Source organism: Diceros bicornis, chromosome 4 (genome assembly GCF_020826845.1).
Source record: "Diceros bicornis minor isolate mBicDic1 chromosome 4, mDicBic1.mat.cur, whole genome shotgun sequence".
In the NCBI taxonomy this organism is placed as follows: domain Eukaryota; kingdom Metazoa; phylum Chordata; class Mammalia; order Perissodactyla; family Rhinocerotidae; genus Diceros; species Diceros bicornis.
The window spans coordinates 6,538,361-6,554,292 of NC_080743.1; the positions used below are offsets into that span (position 1 = coordinate 6,538,361).

The 15,932-nt window shown below is 45.4% G+C and overlaps 1 protein-coding gene across 4 annotated transcripts in view; it reads right to left on the minus strand.

Annotated features, from left to right (window-relative positions):
• Nucleotides 1-15,932, minus strand: part of GNG12 (G protein subunit gamma 12) — a 115,824-nt gene that overhangs the window by 63,276 nt on the left and 36,616 nt on the right. For all 4 annotated transcript variants that reach the window (XM_058538268.1, XM_058538270.1, XM_058538266.1 and 1 more), the window contains exon 2: nucleotides 2,307-2,359. The gene's annotated coding sequence lies outside the window, so the exon portion shown is untranslated. The remainder of the gene's footprint in view (nucleotides 1-2,306; nucleotides 2,360-15,932) is intronic.

Genomic DNA, 15,932 nt, shown 5'->3' on the forward strand with positions numbered 1-15,932 from the left:
CCATGGCGGTAACTGCCCCTTTCTTAACACTGGCTCGCCCCGGATGCACAATCAATTACTGCGTTTTAACTACGTTTTATGGTTTATAAAGCACTTTCACATACATCATCCTTTTTGATCTTCTTGGCAGTCCTAGAGTTAGTATCATTCCTATTTTACAGATGAGGAAACTGATGCTCAGAAAGGTTAAGTCTATAAGGTCCCAGAGCCAGGGAGCAGCAGAGCCTGGGCTCAAACCCAGGTCCCATATAAATTTCTAGTTCTTTCCATACCACGTGGCTGCCAACTGCATACAATCACATCAGAATCATCTGAGCGCTTTAAGAATCAGACCTAATGAATGTGGACGGCCCACTGGAAGGGACTACAAGCTTGTATTTCAACAGGCGCCTCGTGTGACCCTGATGAGCTGCTGGTGGGTGACCAAGTGCGCCGTCCGGGCTGCTTCCTGCTTGAGCAGGCCCCTGCTGGACTCTCGGCCCTAAGCTGACACCGCAAGGAAGGCCCGGGCAGCCTTCTGCTCTCATGCCACCGACAAAGCAGTGGAGGAAGGAAGGTGAACCAGGGGGAAGAGAGAACCACAGAAGGCAGCATGGGGCTTTAGGTAGTTCAGGGCAGGGACCTCAGATGGCAGGAACAGGTGGGGCGGGCCACTTATGGAGAAGGGGAGATTCTACTAGGCCCCACAGGATGGGAAGGATTTCCAAGTTAGGGAAGGGTGGGCAGCATGAGGTGTCCTCAAGAGAAATGGTAAATGGACTAGTCCGGACAGAATTAAAAAAACAGCAGGAGACAAGCAAGCAAGGATGGGACCTGACAATGGATGTGGAGAAGCCAGAGAGAGGAGCCGAGGCTGGTGTGGCGGTGACACGGAGGCACCGACAGTTCCGAGCAGAGGGGGAGCGTCCTGAGAGTCGGCCTGCAGGATGACCAGTGTGGCGGTGCTGTGCAGAACAAAGGGAGGCGGGACAGCGGGGAGCCCGGAACCGGCAGGACAACCCAGGAACCTGCTGACCTGACGGAGCTGCCGGATGGCAAAGAGCGAGCCCAGGGTTCCGGGGCCTGTCAGTCCCAGTGGGTGAGATGACAGGCTCGGGGAAGGGAGTGGGACCCGAGGCCTCTCACTCATCACGCTCTTTCCATTCGATCACAGCTGTTTGCAGCTGACGCAGAAACACTGTATGGGAGGTGGTAAAAATGGCGACCCTGTATCCAGGCTCCTTGCAGTGTGATTCTGCAGCTCTTCTCCCCAAGAGATAGAATCTATGCCTGTACCTCTTGAGTCTAGGCTAGCCATATGGCTTGCTTTAGCCAAAAGAATGTGCTGGAAGCAACACTGTACCAGTTCTGAGCCTTGCCCTCAAGATGCTTCTGCTCTGTCTCTAGGTACCCTGCCCAACCGCCACATGAGCAAGCTCGGCGCAGCCTGCAGGACGGTGAGACACACGTCTTCCTCCTCGTCATCCCTCCAGCCGACAGCCAGGTGACCCCCGAAACAAAGGCTCGCTGCCGCAGACCTGTGGCGGACTGCAGACACAGGAGTGGCCCCAGCTGAAACTGGAAGAACCACACAGCCGAGCCCAGCCCCATCGCCAGCACACAGAACTGAGGGATAAAGAAACGATGGCTACTTTGAGTCAGTAAATTTTGGCTCAAATTTCTGGCAGCAAATTTTGGCGTTGTTATGCGGCAAAAGCTCACTACCACACACTGCGAATAACAGTCTCACCACGTATGAGGGACTCAGGCCACCCGAAGCCTCAGAAGCTTTTTCACTTAAGAAGTACGTCACCCGCCAGGCTCTAACGGAAGTTTGCTACCATTACAGAACTGTTATCCCACAACAATCACATTTAGGTTCAAAGAGAGATGAGAGAAAAAACAGAGCAATAAGAAAGCTAATATGTTACAGCCGTGGGCCAATTTTCATTACAACACACTGCGAGGGACCATCTGAATTCCTCGGCTGAAGGAACACTTTGTTGTTCTGGCGACTGCTTGAAACAAGCGGACCATCAACAGGGGCCTGGAAATAGTTTCATTACAAGAAAAGTTTTTATTTTAATAGTATTTGGCATGTAATCATAGATCTTTTCCCTGACCATGTTCTTAGCAAAAGAACGTGCATTGATCTGTTTTTTATAAGGCATGGAAACAGCTTAAATCATTTCAGAGAGAAAAAAAGTGCGAATAAATAGACATCTAATCATAGTACTGTCAGGGATGCATCTAACTTAGACGTGTGAATACCATTTCAAAAATAATGTCCAACAGTCACTTTGTTCTAAAAATGAAAGAGCACTTACCAAGAAGACTTCGTGTGGCCCACCGTTATCAGGTTTTAAGTGACGGAACGAATCTGAAATAGAATTAAACAAACATTCCATAAGTAAATCACATTCGGAAGGGATGTGCTTTCGATCCCCAGTGACTGCCATAATGTTGAGTATTTATTCTTTTAGTTAAAGATTAGCACAGCTTTTTCTGGCTCCTGATGGAATACGGAGAGTTCCTCGCCTACGTATTTCAACTTCCTGCACAGAGAGCATTCTCTCATCTCCTCAGGGCGAGCTGAACGGCTGAGGCCAGCATAACTATAAATGGTAGTGTTTTCGTCCCGACCCCTCCACGTCAGCGGAGGCCTCTCTCGTTCCTGCTCTTGTCTGGGTCCCTCAGCCCCCTTCTGCCAGGAGCAGGCCATGGCTCCCTTTACGGAGCCAATGCAGAAACAGACGGTCCAGCACGACTTGAAGGGCAAGGGGCAGAGCGCACAAGGCTTTCCAATAGCAGTCACCTGATCACGCTAACCACACGGTTTTGTTTTATTGATAATGGTGAGCCTAAGGCAGTGCTGCTCAACAGAAAGATAACGCAGGCCACAAACGTAATTCTAAATGTTCTAGTTGGCATATTAAAAAAGCAAGAAGAAACAGCTGACATTAGTTTTAAGAATATATTTAATTTAACCTTATTCAGAATATTATCATTTCAACGTGTAACCAACATAAAAAATTATTTACGAGACATTTTACATTCTTTTTTTCATAGTAAATCTCCAAGACCCAGTGCATCTCAACTCAGGCTAGCCACATTCCGACTGGTCAACAGCCCCAGCGGCTGGCGGCTGCCACACTCGACAGCAGGGTCCAGGGAATCCATTCCTGGCCTCCAGGTATTGGCAAGGCTCCAAAGTGAGCCAAATGCAGATGGAGATTTTATTCCTCTATTTTCCTGCTCCTAGGAATCCACCATTACCCCATTTCATGACATCATTGAGTAGAAGTAATAACATAATAATAGAAGTACTTATATAGCACTTACTCTGTGCCAGAAACCATTCTCGCGTGTTCCTATTCCCTCAATTAATCCTCATAGTAACTTCAGGAGGGGAGTATACTATTGTTCCTGTTTTGTAATGAGGAAACTGAGGCCCAGAGAGCTTAAGTAACTTACTCAAGGTCATAAGATAAAGACAGAGCTGGGATTCTAATCCACGGAGTCTGCCCCCAGAGCTCAGGCCACTAGGCTCCCGATTAAATTTGAACAGCTCAAAATAAGATAATAACTCTCAGTGTTAATTATAACCATTGAGTGACTCAAGGCTGCTCCCGTGGTACGTGGTCAGATAATAGCAGTGATAGCAGATGCGAGAGTTGTGGGATGTGCTAGTAAATTAAATTAAAAATCATCTGGGGGGTGAGAACACCAAAACCACAGGCAGGACCGGGGTCAAGGAGACTGCACTGGGTCTGGGGGCCTGTCTGGACGATCGAGGTGTGGGAGTGGGGGAGGTTAACGTGGGTCCCTGGGAAACCTAGTCTCAGTGGTTTTCTGAGGGAAGGGTCTACCACTTTCATCCGATTTGCCAAGGGGTCTATACGATAGACATCTCTGTGTCTGTCTTAGCAGGGGAGGGAGTAGGAGGAAGAATCAGGAAAAAAAGAACTAAGAAAACACATCCTTTTCACTTTATTAATCTGTAGCCTCCAAAGAAATCACACCTAGCGAGAAAAATCAGGTCACACTCAGAACTGCCCCCCAAATTCCAGGGAGGGAGGAGGGTCAGTGACACTGTGTGGAATCAACAGGCCGCAGGCCGAGGCCACAGGGGACGCTGCCGCCCCGCCTTGCAGGGCGGCCCCGAACCTGCTGGAAGTCCCGCAGGGCTTCCTCTCTGGTGTGGGACCCAGTCCAAGTTCCCAAGCCCCAGCAATCCTGCACCGGCCCCCTTCCTGGGCGCCCTCCCACAGGCGTCTCAACCACACGAAGGAGGTACTACCCTCACCCATTTAGCAGGTGAGCAAACTGAGGCACAGAGGTGAAGTCAGTAGCGTAAGGTCACACGGCTTGTAAGCGGCACAGCCAGAGAGTGACCCCAGAAAGTCTGGTTCCAGAGGCTGCATCCTTCACAGCTACACCCTACCTGCTCCCACAGGGCTCCGTGCTGTCTACTCTCACTGCTCTCTGTTACTGCACATGGCTCCTGTGTTTCAGTCTTTCTCTACTGGTCTCTCTGCCCACTTGTTTGCAGCATCTCTGAAGCCTGAAAATGTGTCTAACTCATCTTAGTGGTTCCAGGACCTAGCAAGGTGTTCGGTATACAGTAGATGCTCAATAAAGGCACACCCAGGAAAACAATGGAACAGCATGGGAAGGATATAGGACAGGGTTATAAACTTGGGCCTAATAAAAACACACCAGGATAAAGAGTCTCCAAATGTGCACTTTAACAAAGTTTGAATTCATCTAAATCCAGCCAGTGGTGAGGGCACAGTCATCTCTCAAGCCTGGTCAGTAGCAGAGGGGACAAACACAGCTCAAAGCTGAACTGACTTGCTCATACCTCCAAGTTGATCAGCTTCACTTCACTGTGCACACGGATCTAAGTAATAACAGGCCCTCTGAAAGCCTTGGCTGGCCATTATCAAGGAATGCCAGAAAAGACACTTGCCTTTAAAAAATGCAATATTCAGGGCTGGCCCCATGACTTAGTGGTTAAGCGCGCGCGCTCTGCTACTGGCGGCCCGGGTTCGGATCCCGGGCGCGCACTGACACACCGCTTCTCCGGCCATGCTGAGGCCGCGTCCCACATACAGCAACTAGAAGGATGTGCAACTATGACATACAACTATCTACTGGGGCTTTGGGGAAAAAAAAGGAGGAGGATTGGCAATAGATGTTAGCTCAGAGCCGGTCTTCCTCAGCAAAAAGAGGAGGATTAGCATGGATGTTAGCTCAGGGCTGATCTTCCTCACCAAAAAAAATAAATAAAAATAAAAAATGCAATATTCAACCAAAAAAGGACACAAAACTTTATTTCTTAAAGTTTTCATGGTTTCAAATAATTCAATCTGAGTATATTCCAAATACTTTCTATTTATCTTACAGGAGTCACATGTTGAAATCTTTTGTGGTCTGGACAGGGCTTTGCCATTCTCTAGCCTAGAGTTCCACAATCTGTCTCTTTCCATCACTATCTAACGTCCCCTTGGATGGACATAAAAAGCGACCTTGTAGGAGGACACTCTCCTCTTTCTCTAACTGCAGGAAAGACAAAAGTTTTAAGATCTGGGACATACACAGACCTCTAGGGAGAAAAAGATCCCTTTCTAGCTCACGTCAGAGATTGTATCAGGACCATGGCCAGGCCCACCCATTCACGGAGAAATGCAATTAGGCCTAACACCCACTCTTCCTACTGCAACCAGAATGTAAAGACACCACCACCTTCCCATGTATATGGGTGCTGACATCATCTCTACTTTTAACAACCAAATTATAAACCTGTATTTTGATGCTTGCTATCGCATCTCTTCCACGATAAACAATTATTACTGAGAGGTTCACTGAGTGCAAATTATGTGCTAGGCATGGTTGTAGGTGCTGGAGATACAGGAGTGCAGGAGGTAAACAAGGTTCCTGACACAGGGGCCCTCCCACTGTAATGGGAGACAGAAAATAAAAAGTAAACAAAGAAGTAAATAACTTCAAACAGTGGTAAGTTCAAATTCTTCCATACACGTAGGGAATGATGTACCTACTGAAGAGTTTAATAGCGTCTGTTTGGCAGCTGTATGGAGGAGTCTGGACAAGGCAACAGTGGATAAATGGATCCATGGTGACCAATTATGAGGCCATTCAATTGTTCAGGTGAGATATGATGGTACCTTGGCCTAGGATGGTAGCAGCTGAGATGGAGAGAAGTGGATGGATTCAGCATAAGTTCTGCTGATGAAGTGGATGTGCGAGATGAGGGAGAGGAAGCGGTTGAGATGACACCCAGGTTTGGCTCAATCAACTGGGTCCATGATGGCTTCATGGGGGGAAAAACAGGTTGAGAGAGGAAAGAAAATCAAGAACTCTGATTTGACCTTGTTAACTGTGTGACATCCAAGTGGAGATGTCAAGAAAACACTGAAAAGTCTAGAACTGTGCAGTCCAATACAGTAGCCACCAGCACATGTAGGGATTTAAATTTAAACACAATTAAAACTCCTTCCCCCAGTCTCCGGAGCCACATTTCAAGTGATCAAGTAGACACAGAAGCTACTACTTCATTGAACACCAGGAGTATAGAATATTTCCATCATCACAGAAAGTTCTATTGGGCAGGACTTGTCTGGCATGTACACGATAACTTGCTAGACTCCTTTCATTACTATCAAGTTTACTGCAATTATAAAACACAAAACAATAGCCCTGGGAGATCTTGAGCTCTGTACGGCGACTGGATTCTCATCTGTCGGAACATATTTGTTCCTAGTCACATTTTAATTCTCTAGAAAATAACAGAACACAGGCACTGTAGGAGAGTGGGGTGAACACTGGATTTATCGGCCTGGCTTCCAGCTGTCTTCTCTACCAGTGACTTCCACTTAACTTACATGTGCCTCAGTTTCCCCACCTACAAAATGGGGAGCACTCCCGAGCGGACTATCTTGAGAAGTACGCTGGAGAATGTTTCCAGCTCTCGAGATATCTGCTGTTCTCTGGTCAGGTCGATTTTGTTTTCACCTGCAAATTCTGACATGATGTTAACTTAAACGGCAAAACAGATATCAAAGGGCCTCTGAAACATATAAAAGACCCTACCGGAGGCACAAAAGGTACATGTTCTGCAAAGGTGAGGCAAAGTTGAAAGAAACCCTGTGCATCACAGAATATAGTCCATCACAGAAATGTGTGTGTTATTACACGTTGCAGGGCTACTGACTTTATAAAGTCATGCTACATGTGTCAAAGAATCACGAAATGAGCCCCAAAGGTAAAAGGAGGTAGGAACCAAAATGGTAACATTTCCCCCATTGTGAAGGGCCTCCGTCCCAGGGAAGGGCACACCCTGAGCGCGTGAACTGGCCTACCTGAACCAAACGGTGCCACCCCATCATCTCCACCTTGAGACTGGCTCCTGGTCGGAAGAGCTGGTCTGGGCTGTTCAGGGGGAGAAACTCTTCTACCTGGTCACTGTCCTCAATCCACAGAGAGTTCTAGAGACTTAAATTTCATTTTTAATTGAGGAGCTAGTGGTATGTCTTCAACTCATTTGTAGGTAAGTTGTGGGGGAAAGTATCCTGATTATGCCAAAGTGGTAAGAAATTTTAAAAATATATATATATTCCTATTGCCAACCTTTAAGAGAATACTTAAAAAGTCAGAGTAAATAATTAATCGAAATGTTACACTCAACATATTTTTTTTTTCATTTTTCTATTGAAAGGGCAATGGTGGGTTGTTTTTTTTTTAATGCCAGTTTTAGAAGGATGGGAAGCTTCTTCGGAATTGACCCACATCCCCACCACCCTAGTGCTACCATCTACTTCTGCCTGTTACCCTCCATAGACATGTTTTCATAAGACCGTGGCCATAGTTTAACGCTGTTGGTAGGAAACCTAGTGAAGTCTTTGGAGTCAGACAGATCTAGGCTTGAATGTCGGCTCCTCAACTAATGAGCTGCAAATCCCTGGACAATTAACCTCTAAGCCTCAGTTTTCTAAAGTGTAAAATACCTTTAGCACAGCATTGCTATAAGGATAAAAAGGGAGAATGTTGGCACAGTGTCCCCAGGAGAGACTCCATAAATGACGGCTATCATTTTCTTTTTCATTTTACTTTAAATTTTAAATATTTTTGTGCATTTCTACACATATTCATAAGGATTGTTTAAGGGGTCTAATAATAGTGCTTCATGTTGAAAAGTCATAATTTACTAAATCATTCCCCTAATACTGGATATTTAGGTTATTGCCAGTTTTGTTTTTTTTTTTTGGCTGAGAAAGGTTCACCCTGAGCTAACATCTGTGCCAGTCTTCCTCTGTTTTGTACGTTGGTCGCTGCCACAGCATGGCTGATGAGTGGTGTAGGTCCACATCTGGGATCCGAACCCGAGAACCCGGGCCGCTGAAGCAGAGAGCCCCGAACTTAACCACAATGCCATGGGGCTGGCCCCCAACCAGTTTTTATTATAAATAAGATTACATTGGATATCTTCATGCTTTCGTTCTTTTCATTCCTTTAACTTATTTTCCTAAATTCCTAACAGTAGAATTAGTCTTTTTTTGCTTGTAAACAGGCTTTTATTAACATACAATAATGTTACCAACAAAATAATGGAGAACTTCTGAGACCTTGACATTTTATACATAAAATGGAATTCCATGCTGTTTCAGTTTGCATTTCTAAGATATTAGTGAGAATGAACATTTTTTCCTCTTTGTTTATGAATAGTTTTGTCACCTTGAAAAACAGTAAGTTTATATTCTTTGCTTATTCATGTAGCAGCATCTTGATATTTTTCTAAAGAATTTGGAAGAGTTCTTTATAGTACATGATAATCAAGAGTTAATACATGTATTTGCTACAAACATATTTCCAATACTCTTGCAATTTTAAGATAACTATCTTTTCGTTTAGACAGCATTTTAATAAATAATAAGCAACAGCCATATTTTGTATAAACCTCATGAGCTATGACATTGCTTCTTGGCAAAATGTTTGTCTTTTGATTGCTTCTCAATGTCCAATTACACCCACTTCGATTTTCACAGCAATCCTGTGAGTGAGCTGGGAGTCTGACAATTCCCACTGTACAGCGGAGAAAACTGAGACCCAGACAGGCGGGGTGACTCACACAGGGTCACCCAATCCTGGAGTCAGCCAAGACTAGACTCTGAGTCCTTCTTCCTCTGAACCAAAGGACTTCTCATGAAAAGAAGCTTGCAAGGTAGAATGAAGAGAAGTATTTTGTGCAAAACTGATTAATATCCAAAGCACCAATTCCACATCACTTCCTATTAAAAAACCTTTACACAAAGCGTCCTCTAGAGAACTGTGCCTGCTGAATTGGAGGCTCTCAAGATACGTTAGTATTTTTTTTTTTTCCCAGCTTTACTGAGGTATAATTGACAACAAATAAAATTGTAAGATATTTAAAGTGTACATAGTGATGATTTGATATATAAAAGTATACATTGTGAAAGGATTCCCGCTGTCTACTTAATTAACACATCCATCACCTCACATATTTATCTTTTTTTTTTTTTGGTGAGAACATTTAAGGTCTACTTTCTTAGCAAATTTCAATTATATAATACAGCGTTATCAACTACAGTCATGCTTTACATTAGATCCTCAGACCTTATTCATCTTATAACTGAAAGTTTGTACCTTTTAACCAATTTCTCCCTATTTCCCCCACACCCCAGCCCCTGGCAACCATTTTTCTACTTGGTTTCTATGAGTTTGACTTGTTTTTGTTTTTTTTTTTTAGATTCCACATAAGTGATACCATGTAGTATTTGTCTTTCTGTCTGGCTTATAAGCAATGTTAGAATTTAAGCAAATCCATCAAAGTGATGGCTTACATAATAGACCACCCTAACGCAGTTTTTATGCAGTTAAAATAGTTTAAATAACTTAGACCTACATTAAGTTTTGCTTTATTATTTTTTTTAACCCAGCACGAATACCACTTCTTTCCCCAAGCATTCCCTGACTCTTTGGCTCAAGGAAACTGCTCCTTCTCCTTGAATTTCTACAACCTTTACCACTTTCTACCTTTTATAACAGGTATTTCAGAATACATTTCACCTCTTCTACTGGATGAGGAAGTCCCAAGGGTCATCTCTTATTTGTGCGTGTATCTCCCAAGGAGCCTAGCACCCCGCTCTGCACGAGGCAGTGCTCATTCAGGGTTTTTATGGAGAGATGGGGAAGAATTTTACACAGATAAGAGACAACGGTAAAAAAAAATTACAGTTTGGTTAAAAATCAGAGCGTTACAGTATAGGCTGCATTAAGTGTGTGCTTTCTGCTACACTACTCCTTTTGGCAAGCATATACGATCACGAGACAGTTCTAATGCATTCTTAGGCCAGAAGTCTGCATTAGCTATACAATACTAAACTACACTAAACAGAATATCCAATGATGTTTCCAGCCGTGGACAAAGCTGTATAATTCTGTAGATATATCTGTTATGCTTTTATTTGCAAATTATAACTCATTCCTCAAAAATTCACTGGGTACACACACACAGACACACACAGGCACAAAAGTCCTGGTTCAGCATTTGGGAAGAACTCAGATAAAAATAAGGAACATCTGTTTCCTAACATCAGGAAAATTCACAGGAAACGATTAATGTTCACTAGGGAGAAAGAAAAATAATCTGGATTAAATTATAAAAGGAAGCATCCCAAAATCCACCATTTATTACAGTACAGCCTGCGAGTCATCCGATCCTCAGAACCGAGGGGAAGATTTCACATTCTCTTAACACTTGTCACAGTGGAATCTTTTTACTCCGTGTATATACAAATAAACATAAAATTGTATGTTCCCATCCTACATAATGTCCTCAGGCTCTGTGTCCCCTGCTGATACTGACGTTACCCTCAGCAGTCTGGGTTGGCATTGTGTGTGTGCTTTCACAACGTGCCCAGTGCCTCACAGGGCAAGTGGGTGGTGGTCACTGGATGGAGAGGATGTGGCTCCTTTGAGAAAAATCTAGAGAGGCTGATGTCTCCCAAGGGGAACTGGAAGGACAGTGGCTGGCAGGGCCACAGCAAGGCCAAAGCAAATTGTAGATGAAGGTGGTCTGCTGTTGGTTGGCTCTCCCACCATCCTGCTCCTTATATGCTTCTCTGTACCTACTACATGCCTGGCAACGTGGAAGGTGCTAGGGGTACAACAGAGACCACCACCCACTCCCTCTCCTCCAGGAGCCTACAATAAGTCACACGGACGACCCATCAGGCCGTTACAGATCCAGTGGCACAGATTTAATCGCAGTAAATAAACGGAGCTCTGAGAGCATGGAGGAGAGGCACCTATACCAGGCTGGGATGATCACGGAAGGCTTCCAGGAGGAAGCGGTATCAAAGCTCAAGTGCGAAGAATGACCAGGGTTAGGCAGAAGATGAAAGGAGGGAGGCATGAGCAAGGCAGAGGGAGCAGCTTGTGCAAATGTTTTAGAGGAAGCGAGTGCCTGTGCGTGCCAGGGGCTGCCAACAGCCGGTGCACTGGAGTAAAGAGTTCCAGAACAGGGAGAGGCCTCACTGCTTAAGAGGCAAAACCCAAAGGGGGTGAATACAATGAGAACCACAGGTCCAATGGGACGACCCAGGATCTCTAGCATCCTCCCATCAGAAAGAGCTAGCACGGACTCACCTAGGGGACAGCCAACGCCCTTTCAGGCGACAGGCCTCTGCAGGGCAAGGAGACAGACTGCCCATCAGAGGCGAAGCTGACCCCCAATTCCACGGACAAACCAGTAGCCAGCTACCCAACCCCACAGACGGGAGCCCCACGAGGAAGACAGAATTATCTCCATTTTACAGATAAGTTGCTGGTTTAGCAGAGAGTCTTTACTGATATTCCTTTCTGTTAACTGATCCTACTCTGACTCGGGAAACCACCTCATCTTGGTATGGTGGGGACTTTCCTGTTTTGGCACTGCAAGTCCCACGTGCCAGGAATCCCCTCAGTGACATACAAACCAAGAAGCTGGTCACCCACCCAGTTTCGAGGCGTGTGAAGTGGACAACAGGTTCATGCCCCAGGTCTTTATACCAGAACTGGCGCCAAGTTCAGTGTGATCTAATCTCCGGAAGCCAAGCTAGACCCTTTGAGCTACAGGACCCTCTGGTCCTACATCCTGGGGGCTTGTCTGGGGATCCTATATGATTTGCAGTAATTCACAGTGAGTAACTGCAGAGCACAGAGGGCCTAGTGAGCATCAGCTGCCGTGCTGAGGGGAAAGAATCACTTACTTGTCGCGTTACAGAAGAGTCATTAGCCAGAAGACAGGTGAATTTAATTTTTGTTGTTGTTAACTGAGAATTAAGCAAATATCTTTCAGCTTTAACTTTGGATACTGAAAATGTTCCTAAAATAATAGTCCACTTACCTACACGGAGTAGTGAACATATTCTCATTTATCTTTGTTAACCAGGATCTTACAGCGCCTCACCCATTGCAACAGCTTACACCCTCACTGTTCAACAGAGTTAAAAAAGTTCAGACGACAAAGAAAAACAACACAACACCATTTCCAGTAGAGACAGTCACAGCAGGATATTACTTTGTGGCAATATTTGGCAGGCAGAGGGAGAGGGTGGCTGATAAATCTTTATAGAATGAATGACAGTGAAAAACTGGGCCGTGCAGAACTACAGAAAAGAAAATTACCAGGACAGGGGATGAGATGATGGCTACCTTGAGATTTTGCGACAGTGTGTTGACTCAGGCGGCTCGTCTGACAAAAGGGAGCATAAGTTCTTCAGGAGCACTCCTTTCCTTGCAACTGGAGTAATGAGTAAAACAGTCCCTAAAATAGCTCCTTCGGCCTTCAGGCAGCAGAAGATGCAGAAAGACTTCAAACTGATAAGAGCCAAGGCCCACCATTGAATCCTGATTTAAAAGCATCCTCCCAGGAAGTTCAGTTAATGCTGGCCAGACTCAACGTTCTCTGTGAGAACTCCTGATACACAGATGGGTACGAGATGAGCCTCGGACTCTTTCTCTGGCAACAAACAATGATCTCCAACACACTTCTGGTTAGCTTTCAAAGAAAAAAAAAATACTTTCAAAATCCTGCCATGCTTGAAAAGAGCTATTCAAGGCAACAACTATTCAGTAGGGTAGAATTTTATTAGCCTCAGAAAACTTTTATATTAAAAAGGAACATTTAGCAGCATTTATCGCTGTTAATATATAATTACGTTTCCCTCTAAACATTAGTTTCATGGGAGCATCCTGGGTAAGCTTCTGCTGTCTGTTGAAAACAATCGTTTTGTCCAGGAGTCTTAGCTTTCTATTTGTATCTCTCCTTTCGATGACACACTTTCTGTCAGACGCTGAAACAGAGCGAGTCATCACAGAAATATGAAGGTTATGTCTGCTGCACAGAGTCAGGCAGCATAATCAGGGCAGGATGCAGCCCAGGGCACTGCCGAGCCCGGGTCAGAAAAACAGGACACGGGAGGTGTTGTTTTCACTTTGCCAGACCTTCAGTGTGGATGAGCGTTCTTCTCCAGGCCGTGGACTCAGAAGGAGAAGTAAATGAGAAGTGCTCCTCCGGTGAGGCTGTGAGGGGCTCCCCCCAGCTCCCACGTGTTCACAGACATGTGAACGGAGCGGGCATGCTATGAAATATCCCACCCTGGTTTTGGGGCTTTACCTCCACTGAGTGGTTTAGTCTTAAATTGTAGCCACCAAAACAGGGCTGGGCGTTCAGAATCTTTTCGTCATTGAAAACCAATCACAGGAATAGATAAGATAGAGATTGTAAGCACTTGTTCATCTTTTTCCTGTATCTTTAAGATATCAGTGGTGCAGGGCTGGCCCGGGGGCGTAGTGGTTAAGTTCCCAGCTCTGCTTCAGAGGCCCAGTGTTCCCAGGCTCAAATCACAGATGTGGACCTACACAGCGCTCATCAAGCCATGCTGTGGCAGCTGCTACCCACATAAAAGACTGGCACAGATGTTAGCTCAAGGCCAATCTTCTTCAAAAACAACAACAAAAAAGAGATCAATGGCTTACACAAACAAACAAATCCAACTGTGTTCAACATAAACCACTCAAAGCCACAATTCAACAGGAAGAACACAGCTCCTAAGAGAGCCAGCACCACTGGTACGACCTACCTGTTCTTCCCCGACCACTCACTTCTTGGGTAAAGCCACCTTTGCTGCCTCGGTTAAAAGTTACGTGAGTTTGCACACACACCCCCCCCCCCCCCCCCCCCGCGGACATTCTCATGGACCTTCCCATTTTACATACATTCTGAACTACACAGACAATCTGCTGACCCTCCTTTGGGGAAGTATACAGGCATATACTCGCTGTGCCAGAAAACAGCAAACACATACCCAGAGAAGAGAAAAAAGAAATCTGAGCCAGCCCTGACAGTCTAGTGGTTAAAGTTCTGCTCTCTCTGCCTCAGTGGCCACACCACCTATCTGTCAGCTGCCATGCTGTGGCAGCAGCCCGCATAGAACAACCAGAAGGACTTACAACTAGGATATACAACCATGCACTGGGGCTTTGGGGAGGAAAAAAAAGAAAAAAGAAGAAAGAAATCTATCATTCACCACACCACTAGGAGGGGATTTAAAGGCAGCTGAGGGCACTCAACAACATTCTAACTGTGGAGCTAGACACTTCCCCGCTCATCTCTTCTCCTCGGGCCCCCGTTTCTCATTTGTTTGCGCATCTGCATGGACAACAGTCTTGCCCTCCCCCATGAAGTCCAGTCTCCCACCAGCAGGGGGAGTGTCATCAGATCACTTCACGCCCCTGCTCCAAACTCTTAATGGCCACCTAGCACCCTTAGCCCACACCCGAAAGCCCCCACTATGGCCTACCCGGCTCTCATGACCTGGCCCCAGCTCACCCAATCCATTGACCTCCCCTTCTCCTCAAATACGCCAAGGATCCCCTGCCTCGGGCTGTGACACTGATTCTTCCCTCTGCTTGAATGTCTTCTCACAGCCACCACAGGCCTGCACACTTCCGCCTCACTTCCGTCAGGGCTGCGACAAGGGTCACCTCAGCATCATCTCCCTCCTCTCTCCCTGACCCTCTTGGTTTTCCTTCATAGTACTTCACACTCTGTGCTCTACCCTATTGAATTATCAGCCCTCTCTTCACTGGAATGTAAACTCCCCGAAAAAAGGGTGGTGTTTGTTTCCTGCTGTACCCTTGTGCCTGAGGCCATGCCTGACACAGGCCGTCAATAATGTTTTTTGTTACTGAATGAATGCATATTCTCAACTACCCAGAAATATTTTATTGAACTTAATTTTTGGATGTTTGTATTATGAAAATAAATATTTCCCCTTTCCCAAGTGAATCATAAGATATGATTTTTAAACGACACTTGCCCTCCCCCTTTAGATTCTGGTATGTCTGCCCTCTGAAACACCCCACTGGAAAGCCGGCTAGGGGACCCCTCCCCTAGATCAGTGATGTGATAGTTCAGTTCAGTGCACACAAACCCATGGCTACACCCTGAGTTTTTACTAAGCATCTGACATGTTTTGCAGCCTTTGCCTCTTACTAAAGCTGTAAAGCTTTATTACCTTAACAAAGTGCTCAGAGAATTCAGCTAATAAAGAGACTGTCTGACTTATTTATGGTAGTGGCAGTGTTTCCTTCAGTTAACTCTCAGTATAGCTGGCTCAGATTTCAATGCCAAGTGCTTACACAACTTTTGTTGTCTGCTTCTACGTAGTTTGGGCCCAGTGGCCACAGAAAACACTGTGGAATATTAAGAAAACTCTTTGGAAGAGACAGAAGGAAGAAGGAAGCACAGACCCCTCCTGCTAGGCGTCTCCAACACATTGGGGTTTTCTGGTTGCTTCTTCAATATGGGTGCTTTTCTGAGGGGCAGTGTTTTCCTTCATGAATGAGTCCCATTTATCATGATGCAC